Below are 8,443 nucleotides of genomic sequence, written 5' to 3' on the forward strand. Positions count from 1 at the left end.
TGGGAATATAGCTTCCTTAGCTTATTCAGAAATGGGGCCTAGCAGAGACACAGCGGGGATGGAGGCTTTCTAAATGGAGTCCCTTCAGCTTCCCTATCCAACCCCTAAGAATGTAAAAGAGGGATTTGGGGATTTGGGAAGACTTTTATTCTCGACCTGGCATACTGCTCGTGTCCCTTATGCTGCCTGGTAAAGAAAGAGCACTTGGGGGACTGGGAATCAGAGCCCCAGGCTGCCTTTGAGAAGCAAACATACTAGTGAAACTCTGGGCATGTCCTAAGCAGGGCTACCATTTGAGGTGGATGTGTCTGTGACTCGGGATGTATGGGTCAGGCACTGTGGCAGGGACAACCAAAGGGAAGAGTGCCCCTAGGATTTTGAGCTCAGCTCTGGAAGGTGGCAGAAACCTATACACCCCCGGAGCAACGGCTCCTAGCTGTGTGCACAGCGCTCCTCCTGGTAAAGCCTCTCGCACAGCAGCCAGTGCGGCAGCCAGTGGGAGACACTCGGCACCATCTCCCCGGTGATTACTCCTGAGCCCTGGCCACTAACCTTTGCACGGACAGTTAGGCTGTTCGAAGGAGATGAACCCTATGGCTTGCGCGATGGGAGGCCAAGGGGTGGATGATCATAAATAAGCCTTCCTTGAGACCCGATAAGTGAAAATATATTTGGGTCCGTCTTCAAGAGCCTGAGACAGTCCTTATTGTTTTTCATGTCCCAGCTCCTAAGCCACTGACAACCCCTGGCAATCAAGCATCTGACGCCCTAGCCTGGGGGGCCTTAGCAACGGACCCTTCAGCAGATAGAGCAGATTGAGTCCATAAAAAGCATGGCTATCACAGTGCCTGGGGGAGCTGGCATATTGTCAGATTGCCCTTAAAGTACAATGACTTGGTTAATGCAGTAGCAGTGTGTCCTGTGTGTTCTAAACAATACCCAAAGCAACCGTCAAAGGAGTCTGGGGCCACCTTCCAGAGTTCTCAACCAGAGAGGGGCACATTAATTATATCGGTCCTTTCCCTCTGAATGAGGGTTCTAACTATGACCTGGTTTGTTGGATGCTGCATCTGGCCTGACCCGAGCTTTCTACTGTTGCCCTGCCACCCAAGCCGTTACCATTAGCGGATTAGAGAAATGAGTACCATGTATGGATACCTTCGTTGAACAGACAGTGATCGGGGGTCATTTCAAAGGTCATGATGTGCCCTGGGCAAAAGAACATGACAGTGAATGAGGTCCCATCTACTCTATCACCCACAAGAGTCAGGGTTGGTAGGAAGGAAAAATGGAATGTTAAAGCAGCAGATTAGATTATTAGAAAAAATCACCTTGTCTGGGTAGACTAAAGTACTGTCCCAGGCCTTAATACACTGTTATCGTTGTTTTTTTAACTGTGATTACCTTTTCTGGTTTTTAATTTATTTTAAAAATTCCAGTATAATTAACATACCATGCTGTTTTAGTTTCCTGTGTACAATATGGTGATTCAACAATTCTGTACATTACTCAGTGCTCATCACAAGTGTACTCTTAATCCCTTTCACCTATTTCACCCAGGCTTTAACACATTTAAATGACCAACCAGTAGTGCCTGCTGCCCCATATGCCAGATGGGGACCCCCACTGATGCACCCAACACCACAGATGTATGGAGGTTGTGGGAAACAGCCATTGCCCCAGCTCTCACCGTGGAGCAACATGCTGAGCTGCTGAGAACACCGAGCCCCATCATGCCTGGGAAGAGAGAGCTCCTGGAACTTACAATGGCATGCCCCTATTGAGCTGGGCGAGTTACCTCGTACCCCCGGGTAAGGAGGAACTACTCAATCTCCACTGGGATCCCATGATCCTGTTGCAAGTTGGGCCTGCTAAAATATACTCTACCTGGAATAGAACACACACCGTTGAAAGAGGGGAGAAGATGCGGGTTCTGATCGGGGATATCTTGCCCCAGGGCCATCCCCTTGCACTTGAAAGTGCTGCCTCCTTCAGCCAACATGTATGGTACATACGACCAGGTCAAGTTCCTAAAGCTGCATCCTTTTTCCTCAAGACCACATGAGCACATTCTGTTTTTCCACTGGTATGCTTATTTGGCCGCTATCTTTGTTCCCTCCATTGGCTTGGAAGAGGTAATAACACATACAAAAGCCCTTACTAAATTTACTCAGCAAGCCTTCAGTGATAGCCAACAAAGCCTGTCCTCACTAAACACTGAAACGTCTCTAATGAAAATAGCTGTCTTCCGAAATAGGATGGCCTTAGACATTATTATTGTCGCACAAGGAGGCACCTACATTGTTATCCAAACAGAATGTGTGTTCATACCTGATGAGTCTACTAATGCATCATCCTTATTAAATCACGTAGGGACACCAGTGAACACTCTGAATGATCCGACCCCCAGCTTACGGGACTTGATAATCAGTGGTTCAGATCATGGGATCTTGAAGAACAAGTTGTCACCGATTTTGGGATCATTGTCTTAATCTGTGTTCTTTCTTACAGGTGTCTGTATTGTTGCTGTGGCATCTGCCTCTAATGGAGCTAGACAGCCACCAAAGGAGCCACCTCCATGCTAGTGAAACCTCTTGCTGACTGTCAGGCCCCACTGCAGAAGAGAGGGGAGTGTGAGATTGTAAGAGCCAGTCACAAGTGGTAGAATGTTGGGGGAGGTCATCAAAAAGACATGCCCACCAGTTGACCTATGACCTGGCCTGGGCAATCAGAGGCTTGTCACTCCCTCCTCTGTCCTTACGGTGTGGGTTCTGCTTGCCTTTCTCACTCCCAGAAGCTCCTCCAAGGTTATGGCCGAGAGAGAGTGATGTGGTATTGAGAACACCATCTGAATAGTATGTGTGGCTGATGCCAGATAAGACCTCTATATAAACTTTTCAGATTTGGTGGGCACATGCAGGGATCCACTTGTCTTGCCGCTGCCCAAGACAAGCCTCATATGCAAGTTCGCTTTGCTCATTTAAACTGCTACCTACCAACCTGGAGTGGGTTGCCTTGTCCGTCTCTGCCCTCTGAGTGCAGGGGCCAGTTTTAGATTACAACTTGGGAAGCTCCCAACACGGTTGCAAACCAACAATGTCCAGGCCAAGTATGGAAGGGAACTATGTGTCACCCAAATAGCAACCCCTTCCATGCTACAGGGTCCTGAGAGAGACAAAGCATCTAACCATAGGTGAGCAATTGACTATATGGCCGTTACGGCTCATGATAGGTTGGACATTTTAAGACCCACCAAGTCAAAGACATAAGCATCAACGAACATTGTAAAGTTGACGTGGCATATCTGGGGTAGGACTCTAAAAGGTTTAGAGGGAACAAAGCTTCACAAGGAAGTAACCCAGACTCTCATATTGCCTACCACTCATGGCTATTACATGGTACTGTGTCCCCGGCAGACATATATTGGTCCAAGAATCAAGGGTCGGTGTTCTGGCTCATGATTATGTCAAGTTACCCATTTCTAATTTGGGGAATTTATGCTTTCCATTCCTGCTTAGGTATCTTTGGGCCAAGAAGTTCTGTTCCCAGAGGAAAGAATGCTTCCAACATGCAACGTAGTTAAGATTGCTACTAAATTTAAAGTTCTGGACAAACCATAAGAAACTTTTTCCCCCAAGGTTTTATTTATTTATTTGAGGGAGAGAGAGAGAGCACAAGAAGAGGGGAGAGGCGGAGGGAGAGGGAGAAGCAGGCTCCCTGCTGAGCAAGGAGTCTAATGTGGGGCTCGATCCCAGGGTCCTGGGATCATGACCTGAGCCGAAGGCAGATGCTTAACCAATGAAGCCACGCAGGTGCCCCTCAATAATTTGAAGTTTTAAATGGAATGAGAATATGTGTTATGGAAATTATAATAGAAAAATTGCTGAGAACCTTATCACTAAAATAAGGGCCTAGTTATCTAAAACAGTGATAACTAGAACAAATTTATTATTTTTTTCTTTCCTGGAATGAGACATAGACATTTGAACATTTCCTTTTCTTGATATGAACATAATGTAGTGTGGACGTATAGTTTGCATGTGATTTCTTCATGTAATGAATTTGTCTTTTGTTTAAAATTTCAAAGGGAGTTGCTCGAGAGAATATAATTAAAACAGTGGCCATCATTCCAATCAAAGAGTATGTTGGCTTCCGTTATCTACATTTGCGTCCCTATATCTAAAGGGACTCAGTTCTCTAACTTTATGTGAAACGCGATGGTAACTTCTCTCAGAAACTGAGGTAGAATGCTATGGCGCTATTTATTTTCGAGAGTGCCCCATATCCATATCCATAACCCAGAACTGCATCCCCTGGACTCCCTCTCATGATCGGCTTCCTGTTGGATTTAGCTGACGAAAGCTAAAAAAACAATAATATTTTAAAATAAACGTCTGGCTCCTAGAATAATCTTGTGGTCAGTAAATTTTGGATTACGTCAGTCCTTTGAATTTGTTGACACTTAATTTGTTGTCAGATCTCCTCTGTCAAGTAAGATAAACGGTCCGTATTCCACAGGCATTGAAAAGAATGCTTGTTCTGTATTTGTTAATGGGCCGTCTTATTCATATAATCATGGGTCAAAAGAGAAAAGAACGGATTTTCAAGCCATTGATGTAGATAAAGTGTTATAACCTTACCAAGTGACATTGGGAGTAGTGTTTGGAGCTTTTGTCTGTATTTCTAGAAACACAGTGACAACTTTTCTTAATAAGTTAGAAAGTGGGCAGGAAGGGAGGATGGTATGGAAAGCTCTAGAAAACTGTGTACTTTCTCTTCCTTACATATATCATGACACTTAAGTGTCTGTCCCCCTTATATGATTTTTTTATGTCTTTTATATTAGTGAGTAATGTAATTGTATAGCTCTTTCGAGGTTTTCACAAGTACCACTGGCTGAGTAACAGTGATGGTAATATACATCCAGATACATTTTTACCTTCTAAAAACATACACTTTGGAAATTAAATGATAAATTCCAAAATATTTGCATTACCATTTAAAAATTTGTATCTACCCAGTCATTTCAACTAAAAAATGCATATTTTAGCATATTTTTATATTTTTCTTTGATATACACGGGATTGGTGCAGACTTGCTTTTTAAACGTGAGTTAATTTTGTCAGTTTCAAATTATAAAAAGCTGAGATTATTTTAAAATTGAAGTCTGTAACAATACACCATTAAAATAGATGACAACTCTTCATGTGTAGAATGTTATTTTAAAATACTTTTCGAAGAATATTAAAATTTAAAATATTATGCAAGAAAGTAAGGAAACAGTAGAGATTGCAGTATTCTTTATTAACTTGGTGAGGGACCCCCAGCCAAATAAATCTCTTTTGCTCCATAGATCAGAAGTCAGATGCCTGGGTTTGAAATTCAGGTATTTGAAACAGAGAAAATATCAGTTTATGTCAAATTCACAACATTTAATCTGATTTTGTTCTTCTCAGAAAGGAAAATTCTTAATGATTAGGTATTTCAATTTATTGAGTTAAGAGAATCAACTTAAAAAAAAATAAACCCATAGAAATACCTTTAGGTACTTTTGTTTTTAATTTATCTGTCAAAAATAAATTTCATTATAATGAAGGAATCAAATTTATGAAGAAATATATTTTATATAGAAATAAGGGTGTTACAGTGCAAATATTGAGCTTTCTATTGATACATTCAGAATACAAATTTTCTTGTGGCAGCATTTTGAGGCAATTATCTAGGATTTACTAGATGCAATAACAGTTGTCTCAAAGTATACAGGAAGACATCCATAAAATCGTGAAGTCTGCATTATGACAAGGATTCATGTCTTTAGATGGTCAGTAGGATATGAAAATTTTTGATAGCACAGTAAAACTTCCATGTACAACTTCAGCTGCATGTATAGACACTATGAAACAAAAATCATTAAGTGGTAGGAGATTAAACAAAAGACAATGTTTTTAAAGGTGTCAAGATCTGAAAGTCCAGGTACCATGGGAAATATTCTCCAAATAAACACAAAATTTGCTAGTCAATAATAACTTTCACAGCAACATACACCCAATATTAATATTTAGTCTCTTGGAACAAAGACTCCCGTGTTTCCCTAACAACAAAGCAGCTGTTTCCAACATGGTAGTCATATATTTGTTATGAAAAAAACACCAGGATTTTTTTTTTTTTAAGAGAAGGAGAGTGTGTGACATGGGGGAGGGGCAGAGGGCGAGAGGGAATCTGAAGCAGGCTCCATGTTCAGACTGGAGCCCGACGCGGGGCTTCATCTCACCACTCTGAGACCATGATCTGAGTTGAAGTCAAGAGTCAGACGCTGAACAGACTGAGCCCCCCGGGGGCCCTGAAACACCAAGATATTTGGGTGATTTCTTATTAGAGATGCCCAGTAAAAATCTCACTGCTTTGCTTTGTGGTATTTTGAGTGTTACGATTTTAAAATCTGATCTTGAATTGTAAAAAAATTCTGTGGATGTGAGATTATTGAGAGTAAGAAGGAGAAAAGCAGACCAGAACTCTCTCACACTGCGTTATGAGCCTCGTCTCTGTCAATAAATACAGCATGCACGTTGACTCATGCACCAAAATGTATGTGTAAAGTTGTGAGCAGAAATTCTATTCATCACACTTACTTTCATGTTATCTTCTCAATCAACAATTCGGATGGATGTGACACGATTAGGACCGTGTGAAGCCACCGTCATCATGATGTACTAAGTCTCCAGGAACATATTCTGGGAAATAATATGGTTGATATAACTTTAGATCCTGAAAATTAATTTACTTAGGCTTGCTTTTTATCTGACTTATGTATATCACAGTGCATCATTTAGAACTTTTTAGGATTAATACTCAATACCATGATTTGCTGACGATTTATACTCCTGCTTCCTGAAGCTCTATCTTATTGCCTAAGACTAATGCAGTGAATAAAGAACAGAAATCATTCACATTTATGGGAAGCCATCAAAATGCAAGGAAATGACTACTGGCCTGGGAATCAGAAATCTCTCTCAGGTTTGGCCCTGAAAGATCTTTTTTCAGTCTACACAAATACAAACTTCCCCATCTTCACTTTTTTTAAATTTTTTGAGGGGGTAAGGAGCATAGTCATTGAATTAATGCCTATTTACCTCCAACAAAATATATATTATCTCAGAATAATTGTAGTTCTACAATCATAGTAATATGAATACAAAATTTATTAGATCAATTCTCAAATCTGATTATGGTCATAATGAAAATTGTTAGAATTTTCTATAAGAACTAGGTATGTAAAGTCTTCTTCAACTTCCCCATTCTAATGCAGAGAGACAATTTACATTCTTAACAAAAGCTAATCTAGTAAAGTGGAGATCCTTTAAATGTTATTAAAACTACACAAAGGGGTGCCTGGTGTCTTAGGTCATGATCTCAGGGTCCTGGGATGGAGTCCTGGGTCAGGCTCCCCACTCAGTGAGGAATCTGCTTGTCCCTCTGCCCCTCCCCCAGCCCATGTTCTGTCGCTCCCTTTCTCTCTCAAATAAATAAAATCTTTAAAAAAATAACATATTTAAAAAATAATAAATCTACACACAATATCCATTTTATATACATAATGAGGGTAGATTTGTATTTTGAAATCATTTTTCCTTTACATTTCTCTTTATACAGTTAATTGAAAAGTTAGGTAATATGATTTCTCCAATTGTGTTGATTACTGTTTTACAAAATTGTTTTAGCAATTGTAGTTTCCTTGCTATTCTATATAAATTTTGGAATTGGCTTGTCCATATCAATAATAAAGCCCCTACAGTAATATTTTTTAGATTTATTTCTAAGTATTTCATTTTTGGAGCTACTTTAAATGATGTATTTAAATTTTTTTGTTTCCCACTGTAGAGTGCAAAAATACACAAACACTTGATTTTGTGTGTTAACCTTGTATGTTAAGACCTTTGATAAACTAACTTACTAGTTTTAGAAGGTTTTGCTTTGTTTTCCAGAATCCTTGAAAATTTTACATAGACAGCTACGTCATCTGTGTACTGGGGTAGTTTTATTTCTTCCTTTCCAATCCATATGTATTTTATTCCTTTTTCTTGATTTTTTGCACTGGTTAGAACCTCCAGCAAAGGTTAAATAAAAGTTATAAGAAATCCTTGTCTTGTTCTTCATCATAGGAAGAAAGTTTTCAGTTTTTCACTATAATTATGATGTTATCTATAGGTTTTCAATAGATTTCCTTAATCAGGTTGAGGAAGTTCTTTCTCATCTATTCCTGGCTCGATTCTTTTTTTTTTTTTGCATGAAAAGATACTTGTTTTTTTCAAATATGTTTTCTGCAACAACTGATATAATCTTTTTTGCCCTTCTCTTGACTACTAATAAGGTGATTACATTAACTAATTTTTAGATATTGGACCAGCTTTACATTTCTGGAATAAACATTACTTGGTCGTAGCGA

The sequence above is a fragment of the Ursus maritimus genome, unplaced genomic scaffold (genome assembly GCF_017311325.1).
Source record: "Ursus maritimus isolate PB19 unplaced genomic scaffold, ASM1731132v1 scaffold_21, whole genome shotgun sequence".
Taxonomy (NCBI): Eukaryota; Metazoa; Chordata; class Mammalia; order Carnivora; family Ursidae; genus Ursus; species Ursus maritimus.